Source organism: Perca flavescens, chromosome 3, assembly GCF_004354835.1.
Source record: "Perca flavescens isolate YP-PL-M2 chromosome 3, PFLA_1.0, whole genome shotgun sequence".
Taxonomy (NCBI): Eukaryota; Metazoa; Chordata; class Actinopteri; order Perciformes; family Percidae; genus Perca; species Perca flavescens.
The window spans coordinates 29,659,243-29,680,546 of NC_041333.1; the positions used below are offsets into that span (position 1 = coordinate 29,659,243).

At 38.9% G+C, this 21,304-nt stretch overlaps 1 protein-coding gene across 3 annotated transcripts in view; it reads right to left on the minus strand.

Moving 5' to 3' along the window:
• The window catches only part of LOC114552224 (chloride channel protein 2), a 160,366-nt gene that overhangs the window by 89,221 nt on the left and 49,841 nt on the right, over window positions 1-21,304 (minus strand). The gene's annotated exons all lie outside the window — the stretch shown is intronic.

Sequence of the window (21,304 nt, forward strand, 5' to 3'; positions counted from 1 at the left end):
TGCTCTTTCAATATGAATAGGCGCGGATAATGTCTTTGCCTCTGCAATCAATCATCTGATCCACTGATCAATACGTATGATAAATAAATACAAACATGGTTGTTGTTGTTAATGCAGAATGTTTATGGGGACACACTGACCGTGAGACTCATGCAATTTCCACTTTTCACCCTGCATATGTACATGCGGGCGGCAGCCATGCATGTACATATTAATGTTAACAAACAGCTGACAAATCTGAAACTGATTAGCCTTCCACAAATCATAGCAAAGCATCATAAGCAAATCATAGCCTCTTATAGTGTTTACTTTTATATTGTAAAAAAATAGTTTAAAGTCCTACCAATATTGGATTTTTAAAGCATATATCAATAGTTGGGGGGTTTACAAATCCAGTAGCAATATATATTGGTCACTATTACTTTTTTACATAAATACAAAATATGAAGATTTTTGATAAAGATCCCATCAAATTGTTGTTTTGATGAAGTGGGACCATAACTATGTCACAAGGCTGAAAAGTCAGTCAAATTTCTGAGCGGCAAACTATGTAAGTGTGACACTGTTTCTAAATGAAGTCAAAGATATATAGCTTCTCTGTACTGCCAACATTTATGCCAATACAATATATACGTTAATATTAGCCAATAATATTACCCAGGATAATTTGAATGTTATAATAAAATGATTTATTTTCCTGAACAGTAGATAGACATAGTGCTTTAAAGCAGCAGATAAGTCCTAGTATGTGAGAGGGTTTTTGGATAGTTCATATTTAAAACAAACTTCTATGAGCTAAAACGTGTGTTTACTTGGCATTAAAAATAGCTCTGAGTGGGACCAAATATTTGAACCAATGATTAGAAGCTTCTGTTTGCTTCTGTCAAACACTGGTGATGATGACAATGATAAACGAAATTAGCTGTGCATCAACACTGAGGATGGGATGATGTGATTGAGAAAGCAGGGGCATGATTTCTCCAGTGGCAACACACACTATGGACACACAGAGTCAAGAAAAGCAGATTGTGGCACTAGGGATGGAACGGTTCGCTCTGCTAGTCACGGTTCGGGGCACGCATGTATTGTTCGGTTCATTTTTGCCTCACAGATTACAGTCAAAAAGGCTTGTGCAGAAAAAAAAACTTCAAATGAAGTTATTTAGGGGAAAAGAATGGATGGGGTGTCGGGTGTAGCTGTTAGTCAGTCTACGGTTTTAGTTTTTACCTGACAACGATGGAAAAAAGTGGTGGATAAAGTGGCGACTGTGTGCAAGCACTGTGCAACACAAGTGGCTTATGCTAGCGGCAATACTTCCAATTTGAGGGTGAATTTACGGAAGACGTCACGCCAATTTGTCCGTTGAATGCGCAAATGAGGAGAGAGTCGGGGAGGAAAGAACAACTCCTTCTCCCCGCAGAATTTAAACAGCCTCTCCATGCAGATTCAGATAGGGCAATCCAGTCCACAACTAAAGCACTGGGCGGGTTTATAGCGAAAGATGCAGTCGTGGAGGACGCAGGATTTCAGCATATGATTAAAGTAGGTGGTATATTGATGGCCTGATGTTGGATTTTTTTTATATAAAAATAGCAAAACTGCATTCTTTGTTTGCACTAATTAGAAATCCTATTCTTTTAATAAAGATTTGGCAATGAAGAAGTGTTTATTTTCCTTACTGTATGTTCTTAACCAGAATTTTATTAAGGAAACAGTTAACTTTTTTGCCAAATAAATAATTGAAAAGCATGTCAAAATTAATTGGCAATGCCCCCCCCCCATACCAAAAAGTTACCAAACTGAACCAATAACTATGATATGAACTGAACTACTTTGTGAACAGTTTCACTCCTATGGGGGCCCTGATGATGACAATAACAGTCCATCAACGTAAGTGCGCATTGGGGAAATGTTTTTCTCTCTCTTCGTGTTTGTGTGTGTTAAGCCCAATCACACAGGGGAGAGCCAAGTCCTTTCATTTCCTGGATGAAAGCCTGGTGAACCAAAAGCCAAAAGGACCTGCTGCAAATTCTCTGCACTGCTTCTCTCTCATTCTATCTTAATTGATTTTATCCATCCAATCATCAGACCTCTGCCATCAACTCCCCCGTCTCTCTCTTTTTTTAATTTATTTTCCTCCCTCCTCTCTCTTCTGCACCCCTCCTACGTTAAGTTACTGCTTCTCCTTTAAATCATCCTTCCGTTTTCGCTCTGCATCCGTTTCATTTCTCATTTTCTCTTTATTTTGCCCATCCAGCCCCACCTCTACCCCACCCCCCATCTCTGTTGTTGCCGATTCAGCACTTCCGTTCTGCAGTCCTCTGCAGACACACAAGCGTGCTGATTTACTCTTTTATACCCTGGCGTAACCAATTTCAGAGCATTTCCATTGCACATGCATTTGTTATTAAATAAACTGACAGCAGCACACACATGTACACAGTATATACATATATGTATTGCACATATAGCCTGAGGTTACTATCGGTGTATGTATGCTTTCATGCAAAACCTGCATACATGTGTGTGTGTGGCCATGGTACATTCAACTGTTCTTAAGCAGCAGAAAAGAAGGGAGATATTGATCATCATGCTTGTCCGCAGCTTGCACTGCCTAATCAGAACCATTCATCTCCTACAGTCACACACACACACACACACACACACACACACACACACACACACACACACACACACACACACAGCTGTTCAGAGCTCTTTATTTCTTTCCATTAGGGCTCGAGGCTAGCTGTAATAAGGCCAGGCAGTGAGAGTTAGTCTTTTTTTGGCACGGAGACACACAGCGGAATGGGAATAATATGCACACAGAGATATTTTTCATGTTGACTGTTGATTACTATGAAGCCACAAGGCGAGTGTGTTTGCAGGTGCCACTTTGCAAACTGCAGGATCATCACACCTTGGCTTGTGCTTATATTTCTATTTAATTATTGCCTTCACACACATATTCACGGTTGGTGTGTGCAGAGTCCAACCATGTAATGTTTTAACTGACGGCAGCATTAATACGTTGCAAAGCAAGGGAGACTTTTCTCAAGCGCTGGACAAAGTTGGAGCAACACTTACTGACCACTTATCAAAGATTAATGATGGGATAGTAATGCAGCAGTATTAGCTGTAGCACAGTTGAGTGTGAGGATTGAGGGGTAGTTGGTAGTTGAAAGGGCAGACTGGGAATGATATGGACGTTATTTCACTTGCTTGTTTACCAGAGATAAAGTCCTGGGGTGGAGCTTCCAGAACATACGGGTACCCTGACCCTGGAGGACAAATAGACCACATAACATAGTTAAACACAAGCAGTGTCTCCCTGTGTGTGTTTTTATAGATAGTTTCTCCCCCCCCCCCACAATCCTTCGTTTTAAACAAATTTCCTTTCCCTTAATGTGAAAAAAGAAAAATCTCTCTTTATCCATTTTTCTACATAACATTATTAGTTTGTGATTGATGTCAGCCCTGTGCAAACTCAGCAGCACGACAAATGACTGAGCAGTGGAGGAGAGTGGGGAAGACGGACGAAGGAGTGATGGAGAATGCAAACCCCCCCACAGGGAAGGAAAAGTGTTGGAAGAGTGGTGATGAGACGAAGAGGAGGAGAGTGGAGAGTGGGAGATAAGGACGGAAAAAATAAGATGGATAACAAGGAAATATAGAGGGAGAAGAGGTAATAAAAGGCAGGCAGTTTGATAATGTGTGTGGGTAATGAATGATTAGGCACTCGTGTGGTTGACTTTATGGCATGATCACATAGAAGAACATATACCAATATTGGGTAAATGGATGAGAGCTGCATTTTTTTTAAATTGAAGTTTGCTGAACCACGCCCTAGAACAATTGTCCAATCATAGCTTAGCAACCATAACTACAGTAGTAACCACCTAGCGTTATCTCCAAAGGCAAAGGGAGAAAAATACATGTTTAGGACTGGAAAATCCAGCCTCTGAGAGCTAAGATGCTAGCATATTAAAGTTTGGGCTAACGTTAGCAGCTGTGTCCTGCTCTTTATATGTTTATGCTCCAGCAACTGCAGCCAAACTCACGTTAGATAGTGTTATTCCTCATCCTCAATCTTTTTTTCTCTTGTAAAAGTAAAACATACGGTTTCAAAGTACAGACATAAAGAGAGGCGAAGTCCCTCCCTTTCCGGTGCACCTCATGGAACAAAAATATGTACGGTAGAGAACGGGGAGAGACTAATTATTTTTTGATCCAGTTTGATTTGTATGAAGGGAATATTTATTCATAATTCAAATTGAAAGTCCAAAGAGAAAACGAGGCAAGATCAAATTAAATAGTATTATTTTAATTAAAATAGTATTAAAAATAGTATTATTTTAATTAAAAATAGTATTATTTTAATTAAAAATAGTATTATTTTACTACGCTACTAGGAAAAATCATACCATAATTAAATGTGAAATGTAAAAGCTTAAATGGAAATACTTAAATTAAAATCTCAAATAGAAAAAAAGAAATAACTTTATTTGAGCCTTTTCCCCTTTATAATATAATGAATTTAGTGGTACAATAGCAGACGAAAAAAGCAATCAATTCTAGAATCTCGCGTCGCGGCTGCGGCTCAGAGATTCGGCGTGTCCCCTTACTTTTGTCTAGCTTTTTTTTTTTTTTTTTTTATTTGAGATTTTAATTTAAAGTATTTCCATTTAAGCTTTTACATTTCACATTTAATTATGGCATGATATTTCCTTGTAGCGTAGTAAAATAATACTATTTTTTATTTGATCTTGCTTCGTTTTCTCTTTGGACTTTCAATTTGAATTATGAATAAATATTCCCTCCATAGATTTGAGCCGTGAATTATACCTATGATGTTCGTCAGTTTAAAAGATAATTTTGCAAGTGAAGAAAGTCACAGTTTGTCACAGGTTTGTCGTGGCACCACTTAGTTTTGTGTGAAACGGCTAAGTGAACTACATATCTCATCTCTCACAAAATTTGTCATCTTGCTTGATGCTCGGCTTGGTCACTAACTAGCTAGCTTAGCTCTGTTCCACAACGCATGTAGGCCTAACGTTGTTTTACATGTGTTTTATCCAGCGTCTTTTTATCAGCAGAGAAGCGAAAGAACAATTAAGATCTGTTGCTTGTGTAGGTAACGTTACATGCCGGTACAAAACAAAACAAACACTGTAGCTTCAGCGAGACGTCACTCATGCGACTTAGAAGTGTGTAGTCTTTCTAATTGTGTATTTTCACAGTCTTATACTTCAACAGTTTTACGACAAACTGAGACTTTCAAACGGGATAAAAAAAATAATTTGTATCTCCCCATTCACTACCGTACATATATTTTTCCGAATTAAGGTCCATGGTCCACCGGAAGGGGAGGGACTTCGCCTCTCTCTACCATTTAGGGTTTTGTTCAACAAAATCAACAATTTTATACATTTTTATTAATAATCGTTTTCTATAAAACAAAGATGAACTAGCTCATTGCAATTAGGCATGGGCCGGTATATGATTCTGACGGTATAACCATCAGCAAAAATATCAAGGTTTCACAGTTTTGCAATTACAGCAGAGCGGGGGTAGAGGAAATACGGAGAGAGACCAGAGAGACCCGTAACATTGTTCTGAAACACTCGGCGGAGGCAGAGAAATCAGTAGCTCTTCTGGTGCTGCTGTGGTGTTTACTCGTTATCCAGCTGACTTGGTGCTTGGTCCCATATCACTTATGGGTCCCATATCAGTTATTGTGTGTTGTATAAATGAACTTAACTTGCACTTACTACAATGAAGGTAATAATTTAATGAATAAGTGTGAGTGTGTGTGTGTGTGTGTGTGTGTGTGTGTGTGTGTGTGTGTGTGTGTGTGTGTGTGTGTGTGTGTGTGTGTGTGTGTGTGTGTGTCTTGTCTGAATCTGCTATTTGGGTTACTTACCACAACTATTAACTAAAACAACAAGTATGTATTGAGTTGATATTAATTAATGCTTTTTTGTTTTTTTATCCGATTCATCAATTAATCGAAAAAATAATCGACAGATTAATCGATTATTAAAATAATCGATAGTTACAGCCCTACATCAGTCACATCCATCATATCCGGTGACAAACACAACTGAGTGAAATTCAATTTTTTTTAATCCACTAAGGACAAACTATCTGCATATGACATTATAAGACATTGATATAATCAAAATTCATGGGAATGAGTTGTTTTTTTCCAAGTTGGTTCCATTTGTTTCTCCCATTGAAATCCAGTTCTTTTGAAAATGGTGAAAAGACAAAACAGTTTTCTGATCTCATCCAGGTTGGGATACAAACTGGCAAAGTATGGACAAATATGTGTGTGTGAGTGTTGTGGATTGGCTCTGGGCTCACTGATGATTAGAGAGTAATAACTCAGAACATGGGGCTGAGATGGATCGAGAGAGAGGGATACACCAACACCAACACACACACTTCAGATTATACCCAGTGGAGAAGACAGGGTGGAGGAGGAGGTGATGGACTGCAGACAGAGAGTGAAGTGAAGGGAGCAGTTTGGCAAGAAAGATTGGAGAGGGAAAGCAAAAGAAGAGCAGCCATTACAGTGGAGGGGGAAGAAGGGGAAAAAAAGGAAAGAAGAATAGGAGTAGATTGTGAGGGAGTAGGACAAATGTAGAGGAAAGTGAGAAGGAGATAAGGAATACAGGAAAAGGAGAAGAAAGTGGATAAAAAGCTAGAAACAAAAATAAGATGGAGGACAGGGAATAGAAGAGACACAGGATCAGGGAACACGAGAACAAAAGAAAGGATAGTAACCCATCCATGGACACATTAGAATATAAGAGGAGGGAAGTGGAAGTGTTGGAGGAGGAAAGGGAAGGAGGAACATGAAACCAGGGAGCAGAAAAGATCAAGCAAGATCGAAACAGAAATAAAAAAGCTGCAAATGAACCAAGAAAGTTGGATGCTGACTTACGTATTTGTGGCCTTTGGTGTTTAATAACCAATCGGTTTTACAGTAAGAGGAGCTGGCTATTAAAGCCACACGGTGATAGCACATTCCCAACGCATAAAAATTAATGACGGCATTAATATAACTTTGGCCTGCATGGTTACAGCTGCAGTAAAGACTGTCAACACACACCGCTTATTGAGTTATAAAACTGTAGTACCTCTGTGGACAAATTCACCTCAAACTGCAGTTCATTATGAAATAAATCCGCTTTCACCGTATCTAACCACTGGCTCTGTGTTCAGTAAAACAGTGGGTGTTAGAAATAAGAATCTATTTCAGATGAGCCAATCAATCTCTTTTCTACTTCAAATTGCATATTTTATCAGACTTGCAATACCACTATTAGTATGAGGGGTTTCATTTAATTTCCTTCCCCTGCCTTGACCAGTTGGTTATATTGCTGGAAGAACAACTCACACTCCACCCTCTTCCTTCTCTCAGCAACTTTGCCAAACCTTGAATGTATGTGTAGAGAAAAGGGCCATCGTCGAAACTGAATAATGTTCCGAGAATAGGTTTCCTTCAACTATACTCTGTGCATACTAAGAGATACTCTACCTATCATTGTTGCCATTTAGATAGAAATTTAGCAGAATTAATTGACAGAACATTGTCACTGGCAAAATTATTGTTTAAAATAGTGAATAAGAGTATTTAACCAGACATTCAATGACAACTGACGTTTAAGAAGGATTGGACAACTGACGGATACTTTACAGTTTCGGTGGTAAAGGTGCACTTAATATTCTGTGTGTGGTGACTTTAAAGCCCCTAAATACTTGGGTTTCAAACCTATAAATATTGTTTTACATATATTTAAACATTCATTACTAAATAATCAAAGGAAAAAAAAATGTACCATTATTCAGAGTTAAACACTTAAAAACTCAGTTGATGTGCTTCATTAGGACTGCGTGGGCGTGGTTCGATCAGATTTGATTGCCAGTGCTGGCTACATTAGCAAACAACACACAATCTCTCATGCAAAATAACACAAAAAATGTGTTTCCGTGTACACTGTTTATTTAAACTGGCTAAACTTAAAAATGCTGACTTAAAAATATGACTTCACTGAACTTAGTTTGAATAATTTGTTCAAAGTTGTCTAAAGAGATGTGAAAACAAAACTGTCTGAGTTAACGAAATTTGAGAAAAGTTCAGCAGTACTTTGTACCAGAGCTAGTACAGTGGGAACAAGCAGACTGCTTTTTAAATTATAAAAATTGTACAGGAGAAACTTCAAGAATCACATGGTTTTCATTATCATGAAAACAACACAAACAACCAGGACTTATCTTAAAATGTTTTAAAAACCATAGCAAGTTTCCATCATGTAGGTTTTCTTCAAACTACAATAAAAAGAGGGCTTTCCTTTGCTCATAGTAAGAAGCAGAATGGCTGATTGAAGAAAAAAGGTTTTCAGGGCATATAATTGAGTCAATTTAAGAAAAAAACATTGCTAAATATATCATCTTAAAAAGTCAATCAGTGTCCGTGTTGATGAACAATGACACTGAAGACAACAGTATCCTTCATCTGTCCAAAGCCCATCCCACACTGTGCACCGGCTCGCATCCCCATTGATGGAATTAAATCTCGGTTTGGCAGTGTTCACGCTCTGGCTGTACGTTGGAATAACCACAGGAACTCTAATTTAGACACCTTGGGACAGGTGTATGAATATTAAATATGATGTCACCATGTGAATGCTCCCAGCCATTGATGTTATGGGTGCCATCTCAGCTCATCCGACTGTCCCAGAGATGACAAAATCAATGTAAGCGAACACTTTGGCTAGTGACCATTCTCTCTGCTGACACACACATTGGACCAACGCCACAACCTCTGTAGTTAAAGCAATAGACAACTGAAGTCGACACACACACACACGCACACTGCTCGAGTGGCACTGAATCAAATATTGATCAGTGGCCCAAGTCTCCTTGGTTACTTGATATATTAAAGTGAAAGTTCCCCTCGCTCTTTTTCTAACACACACACACACACACACACACACACACACACACACACACACACACACACACACACACACACACACACACACACACACACACACACACACACACACACACACACACACACACACACACACACACACACACACACACACACACAGTGTATGTGTGAGTAAATTGTGTTACTTCCTGGACTTGGCTGGCAGCTGAATGTGAATGACGTCTGAACACCCCCACAGTGCGTCAGTGTTGTGTCCAACATACAACGGCAGGACACACACTCACGTGGCTCACGTATATATGAAAAAAGCATGTGTGTATGTAAATGGTGGAACAAGGTGTGTTTTTCAATCTATGATTTGGAACATGTAGTCCATGCTGAAGCTGAAGTGTGTCATAAACCATAATCCAATCATGCAGTTTCCGGTACATTACCTTGTTCACAGCTGTAATTTAGAAACTTTAAATGTTTCAAGCCACGGGTAGAAAACATAAAAGAACCATGTACAGATGTACGGAATGAGATTTTATTTTAGTGTCAGTGGGTGTATAACTTAAAGCTGAAGGGTTGAATTATATGCAATGAAATGAATGCGTGAATAAATTGGAATTATTGCTAAATTCCTGTAGAGTGACTCAACTATATAACTGACAGCATCTACTAGGTCCTTATGTCAGGCACCTACCATGGTTTGATTTGTGTTTATTTCAGTTTACAGATAATGGTACAGCCAGCAGAGCAGTACTGTGGGTATGTGAAGAGGCAGACAGCAAGGACGGGAGTAAATCTTTTAACTGTCAGCATTCACTTGAAACATAAACCTGACATCATTAGGACAGCCTAAGAAAGTAGAAAAAACTTCATCAACTCACTTAAATCTCCCTTAAATTTTTGTTGGTTTTTAAATTCCTGATTGGTTTATATATTCTTCTTCTTTACTAGAGGTGGATATTTATTTGGTATTGAATTCTGAAGGTGTTTGTTCTAATCCTTGCTAAACAGCTGCGACAACATGTCACAAGGGATTAAACACGCACGCACGCAGGTGCACTTACAAGCTCACGTGCTCCAACACACAAGCACACATGTGTGCACAAAACACACGAAGCTGCAGCCCGTGCAGGTCACCAAAGTGGCAACATGGGAAGGGTCATTGGTTAACAAGTATCAAAGTGTACATGTGCGCACATGTGTGTGTCCCATGAAAAATGTGTCCATTCCCCACCTGGACCTGCCACCAGCCTGGTGCTTCTCTGCTCTGTCATTTCAATCCTGCTTTCACATGACCAATGATGGGTGCATGGAGGAATATAGATAGGAGGAAGATGGGAGGAAAAAAGTGAGAGGAAGAGGAAGAAAGGGGGGAGATGAGGAGATGAAAATAGAGGAGAAGAGACAAGGAAAGCAAAAGAAAAAAAGGAAAGGGAAGCAAAGAAAAATAAAGAAAAGGGAGGAATGAAGACAAGAGCATGTGAGCAACTGTTGGTCGCTAGGCGCCTGTCGGTCACCATAGCAACATGTGGCGCCATGCTGAGCTCCTGCTGACATCACACCTGCTGAAGCAAAATGCTGTGTGTGTATGTGTGTATGTGTGCATGCGTGAGGCTTGGAACCAATTAAATGACAGCAGTGCAGGTGGACTGGGGAGACAGAGAGAGACAGAGGGGGGAAAGGAAAAGACAGCTGTGTATATTTCATCACATAGTGGACACAGCTGTTTACACGGTGTGTGTTTGTGTGTCTTCTGGGATGAAGACAGAGCCCATGTGGGAGCCTTTGACATCAGCAGAGAGAGTGAATGACAGCAGCCTGAAGCCTGACACAGACACAGACACACACACAGACACACACACAGACACACACACAGACACCCGCTAGAGGGGAAAGATTGAGAGATAAAAATAGGTATTTTATTATCTGAATGCTTCTCTTGTTTCTCACGACAAGAACATGATCTTTTACTTTTAGTTTACTTTTTTCGACAAATTAAAAAGGCAAAAAAACGTTTAATTTAATCAAGAAGAATACAGCAGAAACAGAGAAAAAAAACAGAAAAAAAGGAGAGGGAAAAAAGAGGCAATGGGAATGATGTAGATTTGCTTTAGCAACCCCTATCAGATCACTAAGTCACATCTGTGGATAAATAAAGCTTGACTGGGATTTGAATTGGTGCATCACTGTGAGGTACCTTACTCCTGCAACGTGTGTGTGTGTCAGGGCAAGTTTCTCTTGTCAACTTAATTTTTTATGTCCGTTCTCATGGCTGAGCTCCTTTAACAGAATTTGTTATAGCACGCGCACACACGCGCACACGCACACACGCGCACACACGCGCACACACACACACACACACACACACACACACACACACACACACACACACACACACACACACACACACACACACACACACACACACACACACACACACACACACACACACACACACACACACACACACACACACACACACACACACACACACACACACACACACACACACACACACACACACACACACACACACACACACACACACACACACACACAGTGTAATACTTTCCTTTTAACCCTGTCTGGTGCGGGGATTCAATGTGAAAGGGTTGGTAAATGAGATGCAGTATCTTAATGCCATCAACCTTTTGAACACAATAACATCCACAGAAAATTCAATTGTTTCACCTGCGATGATCAAATAGAATGAAATTACTTTGTTGGCTAAATAAGGAAATTATATTAGAGTTAACCTCACTTTTATTAAATTTAAATTAAATGTGAAATGGGGAAAAAAAAACAGTAGATGGAAGAATATACAGATATTTTTGTGTCCAATTAATGCACTGTGAACAAGCAGGCTGACTGAGACTGAGAAGATGTTCCATGATAGAGAACACACACACACACACACACACACACACACACACACACACACACACACACACACACACACACACACACACACACACACACACACACACACACACACACACACACACACACACACACACACACACACACACACACACACACACACACACACACACACACACACACACACACACACACACACACACACACACACACACACACACACACACACACCTTCAACCTGCTTCTGAATGTGCCACTGTGAAGCTCAATGCTGCACCCTGTTGGCCAGATGACACAAAACAAGCTTTCCCAAAGGACTACTCTGGGTGATTGAACAGCCAACAGTCAGTGAATACACAGTATGTTCATTCTTGCTCCACTTGTTTTTCAGTTTATGGTCTCCAAATGGAGGCATTGTGGGTGTGAACATACATCGGGCTCTGCTGCTCGAAGGCCAGAATGTTTTACTCGCTGTATGAACAGCCATGTCAACTGTTCAAAACCCTGACATACAGAAGTCCTTCACTAAACCAATTCATTTATTAATATATTAAATTATATAAACCAAATTCAAAACTGAGATAATTATGTACTACAACTTCCATTGACACTAATGGGACAGAAAAGTGGACATAACAAAAAGCGTTTGATGTACGAAAGACAGGCAGTGGTGGAAAGTACCTAAGTACATTTATTCAAGTACTGTATTTCAGTACAATTTTTAGGTACTTTAGTATACAAATTTAATACTGCTTTCTACTGTACTACAATTGAGAGGGAAATAGTCTGTTTTACTCTATTACATTTAGTGAACAATTCAAGTTACTAGTTACTTTGAGTTATTGCAAATCTACCAAAGAGGCATTTTCTTCCTAACTTCTCACATGGTTTCCTGTAAATCTAATCTAATAAAGTCACACATGATAATGTGGTATTCACAGGGGCCATTTTTCAGCACATAACATAACTCAAGTAAAAGATCTGATTTCTTCCACCACTGAAGACAGCTGGCCGGACCCAGCAGGTCCCAGCAGTCCACCCATCTGACATTTTGTGATCAAAGTGGCCCCTGAAGAGTGGACACATTTACTACTGAAAATACTTGGCAATCCTTGTTAAATTTAGATATTTTTAGAAGCAGCACAGAGCTTTCTAAATAGCAATGTCAACTGGTCACTTATTCTGTTCGTCTGTTCAATGCACTTTATTCTGGCTGGGTGAAAGAAGCAACATTGTTGATGCCAACGCAAATAAAATGCTCTTTCAACATGGCCAGTCACAGTAGGGAGACCTGTATAAAAAGCAATACACTTCATATTACTAAGTGAACAACAGAGACTGGACCATTCAGTCCCATGTGGGATTTGTATCCTTAGAACTGCTTACTATAGATATGACATATAAGTGGCATCACTTAAAATCAGAGTTACAGTAGACTTAACGGAATGTTGGACAGCACTGGGGACTTTGACCTTCGTGTGATTACCCTTTACTCCATTTACATACAGTAGCTGATCACATCAGACAATTTCACCAACGTACCTTTTGGGGAATTATATGTGTTAAATGGTTCTCAGTTGAAGGAAGTTAACCATTTAAAGTATAAATGAATGAAAACTGGTAGCAAAAGTGGTACGATCTGTCATATGGATACATTTTGCCTTTAAATCAAGACAACTCAGAATATACTTCAGTTAAATACTTGCTCAACAGCAACTCTTTTCTACTGAACACTCAGATCAACCATAAGTAGTCTTATGGGTTATGTCCTAAAGACAATTTCTGATTTCAATTCAAAAAACTTAACAGTAAATTGTGGTTGCAAACTGCACCAGCTGACACAGTAACTGCAGGTAGAAAACTTCAGGTAAGGCAGCTTTATGAAATAACCTCCAGGATTACCAAGCCGCTATGACTATGAATGTCTATCTGTTAAATGGGACTGGCTCTACCTCATAAGGGAATGATAGATGTGAAGTATAGCTGCAGGGGCAGAACCAGTCAAGCTTTAAAAGTCACCAGTTAAAAGCTACAAATTAAATGAATACATTCTATAAGAAGTTATATTGGGCTCCAGCACTGCAGTGTTTTGTTCAAACTGCTGATATGTTAGAGAGACTTTGAAGTAGATAAGTAAAAATAAAGTTATAGCGATTAAACTTTTATTTTTTCAAACAGCACAGTACAAACAGGTAAAATGACTGAAGTCTGGACTTTTGAATTTTGACCAGCAAAACTACAATTCACCTATCTGACAAACTAATCCTGCCTCTGATTAAAATCTTTTATTGTAAGACAAAAAACATTATAAGAATTTAAAAAAAAAAACTTTACTCTGACTGTGATAATACTGTCACTATACTTGTGTTGCTTTTTCCTGGTGTCCTTTCATCTAAGGGTCTTGAACAGAATTGGCGTACAATCAGAATTTCAGAGTATCCAACACAATTTTTATGTTGAAGGATAATTTTAATACACCTATATGCCTGTTTTCTCATGTATTCTACATCATTTGGATGTGAAATTTGTCAAAAACCCTAACCCTAACCCTAACCCTTGGTTGGTATTGTTCAGGTTTTTTTTACCTTGAAATAAATATAATAAATTAACTGATAATGTGTTGTCCTTAGGGCTGTCCCAAACGATTATTTTTTCGATTAGTCGACTAATCTAACAATACATTTTTCGATTAATCTAACGGTTAACTTTTCGATTAATCTAACGATGAATTTTTTGATTAGCAATTATTTTCTCATTGCTCAATATTAACAATTTACACAAAACAAATTTCAATAAGGTTCAAATCTCTATTTATTAAAATTGTTTAACACTGCACTGTTCAAGTAAAATGAATTTTTAGTGCAACCTGAAGCCAAATGTAGGCTATCAATCCAACCACAAAATACAGTCACTTTCAGGAGGAATACAAAAATAAAAACTTAAAGTAAACAGAGCAAGTGCAAAAAGAGGAACCTATATTTGCTTTATTTAACAGTAGGTAAAATAATGAATAAACTCTTGTTTAACATCCAAGCTCTTCTCCCTTTAATTTAACTTTAATTATTTGTATCTATAGCCTGGTTAAGCACTGTAGGGAGGAGAAGTTGGACAGTTTTTTTGTCTCGATATGCGTTAGCATGTTAGATGTATTTCCACTCACATACCCAACAACTGCTGAACAACGCCGACACACAGTCCTCGTCTTATCCACCACTCTCTCACCTGTAGACTACTACTGGAACCAGAGGTGTCAAAAGTATTCACATTCATTACTCAAGTAGAAGTATAGATACTAGGGTTTGAAAAGACTTTTGTAGAAGTTGAAGTATCAACTCAAGCTTTTTACTTAAGTAAAAGTGTAAAAGTACTGGTTTCAAAACTACTTAAAGTATAAAAGTAAAAGTAATGTAAGGCAGAGATCTTCAACAGGGGGTCCTCAGAGTTATTGCAGGGGGGCCTCCAAATTATTGTATATTTTTGAGTCATTTTTGAGTTAAAAAAAATTAAAGTAAAATGCCTTAACATAATTACAACATATTATTAGCAAATATAAATTCCCACTGATGATAGGCTTACTGGCCTATAGGTAAGGTAGTCACTAAGATATCAGCCCACAGATACAGGTAATCCTAGATTTACTGTGCCACATATGTAACATTAAAATATGATTTATAAAATCATGCCAACAATTAATATTTTAATAGCTTATGAAAAAAGGTATGTAAGAAGGCTTTAGGTTGCCCTAACAGTTATTGTAGGCCCAGTTTAATATGCAACTTAATTTCATACAATATGTAGGGGGTCCCTGCTACATCTCACTTTAAGTTAAGGGGTCCTTGGCTTAAAAAACGTTCAAGACCCCTGATGTAAGGGGGGGGAATGCCATTAAGGACAACAGCTTAACTCTAAAACGCGGGGACAAAATCATATGACTATAATAATGTTATATTAAAATCATACCTGCAAACTCAGAAGGGCTGAAAAAGGTGACAAGTGGGCTACATCTCTTCTGTGTTTTTCAGACGGCAGCTACAGTCTGGTGTCAGACTCCTCTCCAGTGAAATATAGAAACACTTTTACATCGTTTAGCTCTCAGCTGCTAGCTAACGCTAGGCTAACCTGCTTCCAACTGTAGTGTTGACTAGCGTCCCGTGCGGCGATGTTTCAGTTCCCTCTAACGTCCGTTTTCGGAGCATCGCGCAGGCATTTAAGTGGCACCTAAATAAGGCACCGAAATCCGTGTTGCTATTCGTTCTGGTAGATAACGGTCGTTAAGGCACCGGTGGCGTATTAGCACCGGGTCTGTGCAGGTGCGATGGATCGCGTACAAACCAATAGGGTGTCGGAATAGCTATGTTTATACTTCTCATCCAACCACAATCAAAGTCACTCTCTCCGGATGGAGCGATTTGGATAGGGTTTTTTGTGTGTTTTTTTAAACAATGACTGACGAGCTGGAATGAAAACAAGCCGAACTGAAATATGAGTAACGAGGCCATTTTTAAAATGTAAGGAGTAGAAAGTACAGATAATTGCGTGAAAATGTAAGGAGTAGAAGTAAAAAGTATGCTGTAAAATAATTACTCCAGTAAAGTATAGATACCCAAAATTTCTACTTAAGTAAGTAAGTTACTTGACACCTCTGACTGCAACTGACCCGAAGACCAAAGTTTTCGAGGCGGGGACGGCATGAGACAAGAGGACATAACACGAGAGGCTCCAGGCTAAAGCCATACAGTCTTAAAGTTTTCCCAAACTTGCGATCTTAAAGAGGCCGGCGGGGAACTCTTGTGGGTCGCCACCACTCGCCAAACTTTCGTGCTGCTATCTCTGACTCACTCACTGGACCGTCGACCTGACAAAAAATTGCATGTAGGTGGAGGAGCTCGGCTAGCGTAAGAGCTAAGGCGGGGCTACAGTTTAGGTGTCCCTAGAACCCACGTATCTAACAGTAGTTCCACATTACATTAGTTCTGCATTACATTAATTAATTTGCACGCAAATATTATATATATAATATTTAGTGACGTGTTGACGCAAATTATTTGTTGACGCATTTACGTAATCGATGATGTCGACGAATCATCCCAGCTCTAGTTAGCCTACGTATAAATATGTTGTTATAAACAATAACCTGAACACCAAATTGTGTGTCCCTCTAGGGTCAAAAGTTGTGATGACAATTACTGCTGCTTTGCTAAACTAGGCTAGCAAGACTAGTTAGGCTAGATTTTTTTCTCCACGATCAAATTTAGCTACTGTCTTATTTATGTGGAATGTGTTAGTTCATCAAAATGTATACAGCATATTTCAAATCATGGAAAAAAAAGGCTGAAAAAGTAAATACATTTTGCATTAGCCAGCTGGCTTGAACTGGTGTTGGCGGTCTTGCTTCAACAGTTTGGTTTGTTTTTTAGCTTTGTTTTGTTGTAACTCCAAGTTTAGCATGCATATTTCTTTGATATTATACATCTATGGCATCAAAGAAATATATGTTAAAACAAATGTCAATAAGTCAGATTCTGGTCATACGTTAATTTACGGCATTATGGCTTTGGAAGGTAGTATATACCTTGATCTACCATTACTGTTTTTGTTACTGTGTTTATGAAGAAGTTAAATGGTTATTAGACATCAGAGTTTTTCGTATAACAACAAAATTAGCCAAGATAGCTCATGTTTCGTGTTATATAAACTAGACCGAAGGTTTTCCACCAGTTCGGACCAAAAATTAAAAAAAAATCTAAAATGGGCCATATTTTTCTTATTGTTCCATAACAATTGAGAAGCACTAAAGTTGACAATGTATACTAACGGGATTTACAGTACACTGAACTGCCAGCAGTATATTGCGATTGAAACACTCTGTCTTCTACATTGCTGGCCATAATTACAGAGACTGCTGGGACTGCCTGGCTGTTGGCGGAGTTGTACCCGCATATTAGACACACTGTAAACACACTGTTGAAAGGATGACAGTTCCTTCAGGGCCATAGAGTAAACATGATAGGCTGGCGATTCTGCTGCCGGCTGCACATTTCAGCATCATTAAGTACCAGCAAATGAAAAGGAAAGTGTGTGTTTGTTTCTCCGTGTGTGTGTGTGCATGTGTATAAAATATAAATAACAAAACAGTATGTGTGAGAAATAATAGAGACTGTGCTGATCTAAGCATGGGAATATGGTGTTTGTGTGTATGTTAAGTGAGAGTGAGCGTGTCCCACAGAAGCTGCAGTAAAAACCCATAGCAGCAATGAAGAAGAATGTGTCACTTAATATTTACATATATTTTCAGCCAGTCGCCTTTTGTATTATGCCTTTCGCTCACTCTGTGTATGTTTATATTTGACGTTTTCTCCTGCAGAGAGAAAAGTGTGTGCGTGGCCGCAGTGCAATCTAGATCAAATCTCTCCTGCTTGAAGCTACCTGCTGAGGGACAAATCAACTAAATTTCTGGGGTGTTGGTGGCATGCTCCCTACAAAGAGGATGAGAAGAGGTAGAGGAAGAAGGATAGCTGATTTGTCAGCTGCCAGTGAAACAAGAGCAAAACTCATCACCAAGATTAGAGCAGAGGACACAGACACACGCGCGCATACACACACGCACACGCACACGCACACGCACACGCACACGCACACGCACACACCATTTAGGACTGAAGAGATTAGCTGGGATGAGCTGGGTACATTGAGCACTTCTCTACAGCAGAGGGCGCTCTATTTATACGGAACAGGCAGCTCCACAAAAGGAAAAAGTTACTTACATGCTCAACAGCACTTCAGCAGTGACTTGATTCAGTCGTGTTGATCTCTCATCATTCAGAAATACAAGGACAATGCCCAGTAGCAGAAATGTACCCAGGGACAGAGAACCAACTAACCTTACTACTCTGCTTTAAAGCTTCTGTGTGACAGTTTTCCCAAACAGATGTCCTTAATATCAAATTGCAGTCCTTTTCTTTGGTAGCTATATTTATAATTCCAAATGTCACACACAGCAATCAACCAGATAGTATCTTTTTTTCTGGTGGCAGGTTGTTATTAATTTAAGTAGGCTCATTATTTCCATGTATTTCTTAAAAAAAATAGTCAGGTGCCCATATAAAAAAAAGATTGATACAGGTTTTGCTTGCAGTAATCACTCCTGTTGATACTGGTCTTTAAGAGATCTCTTCCCAATGCACTTCTAAAGTAAGAGATAGGGGACAAAACCTCCGGTCCTTATTCCCTGTAAGAACGCATGCATTTCAGTGTTTCAGTGTTCATATGTGCACCTGACTACTGTTTTAGGGCAGACTTGAAAGATTGTGAATGTATCCTTTAAGGAGATCAAATACACATTCAAAGGATCAGTCATGAAGTTTTTCTCAGATCGGAACCCCCCCCTCCTTCCAAGGCAACAAATGCATCCTGATTAATGGGTGAAGTTAAGGCTTCAATTATTCCAATCTGACCAAACGAAAACTTCTGATCATATTTCAAACGACGACAGGCTGCCCAGATTGGGTGGGTACATTCTTGTTCTTATTCTCTCACTGTTGTTTTTTTGTCCTGTTTTTAATCCATCTCTATTCGGTTAGTGCATGTTCAATTAAAAAAAAAAAATACTCCACTAATTTAGTATAGTCAGACTAATGAAGGACATTAGAAAAATATCACAATCGATGCAGCAGATCCAGAGGTATTGTCTTTTTTATTCCATGCATTATTCTTCTTTTTCAAAACCGGGCGCCTACATTACCCATAATGCAACTTGACTGATGACAGTTCGGTGGGAGACTTGCGTGTGTCATGCCAGCAGCAGTGGCTAATGTAGCCTTGATTCTGAAGCAAAGTTGAGGAGCGGTCTACAGAGGTCTGGTAAGCTCACTTCTTTCTAACTTTACAAGCCTACATTTATTTCATTTTCAAACTTGAAGTTTCTCTGGAGACACAAAAGGTTTAACTCAACTTTTGTACATACTGTACGTATGCGCTCCCAAACACCTTTAATGTACAACATTGGTGGAGTTCCACTTTGAAGGAAAAAGAGGAAACTGCCAATATAAAACCAAGATGCACATTGTTTTTTTTCAGTAAAATTAGGATTGAGTACAGGGAAGGGAGAACACACACACACACACACACACACACACACACACACACACACACACACACACACACACACACACACACACACACACACACACACACACACACACACACACACACACACACACACACACACACACACACACACACACACACACACACACACACACACACACACACACACACACAAAATTGCATAGAAAAAGAAAGCTGGGGGAATGTTCACATGGATCCACCGGTGCATTTAAATTCTGGATTCATTCACAGCAAAAGATTGATGTGATGTTCGTTCAGCGCTGCAGCATTTCTTCTCCTTTCCTTCCTTTCCATCACATTGCCCAATATGCTCCCAAAACAAAAGCAGTACGGCAGCAAGTGTACTTTACACCAGCAAAGTGTCTTTAGAATTATATTTTAAATTATGTTCACCCTTTGAACAGTAATGCTTCAGATGGTTCAGGCTGCTATATGGAACATATACTGTTAGTATTTCCTTTAATGGGGCAGATATAATGTACCATCTAATCCCAAAAGTTACCACTGTATAATGTGATGTGAAGTGTGAGTCATCTAGTGTTTTAGTCCCATTAGAAATGATAGATCGATAGAAATAGATAAAGAGCTGCTGGCCGAGAGGCAAACTGTGTAAAAAAAACTTTATGGTAAAAAACTGCACTAGGCTAATTTTATTTCATGACAATAAAGATAGTGTGAGGTCTCTGTGTTCAAAATTGATATTCCTTGAACTCGAGAGCTAGAAAAGCTCTAAATACAACATTTCCTTTGAAAATGGGGCCAATTTTAACTGCTCCACATGCATTTTTGCCACATATAAATTGGTATAATTAGTACTATAGTCACTAGTGTGAAAGTACTGAATTGAGATAGTGTGTGATGGCTTGTTACATAGCATGGTATCTTTTGCATACACAAAATAAGAACATTGTTGAATTGGCAGTGAAAATATCACCCACCTTTCTTAATTTCATAAAACACAAACTGGTTGGAAAAAGTGTATTTTCTTAAATTTTAGGCATTTCAGGCTTTGTACCTTCTTTTTATGGTTCTTACATTAATTTTACTGATCTGTGCAATATGAAATTATCACCAAGATCTGTGCAATATATTTATCTATATATCTATTACAACCTACCTCCCCTTGTTTTATGATGAAAGTTGGTATACGACATTGCCTGTGGTTGACTGTGTGTGTGATTTATGTGTTATATATGGATGTGTGCAACATAGTTTCTTTAAAGCCCCGCTGGGAGGGGCATTCGCAATTTCGTTGTATTCACTGTAATATATTGACAATAAAGGCTTCTTATCTTATCTTATCTCTTATCATTCAGAACCATAAAGGGTTCATGAAGAGCT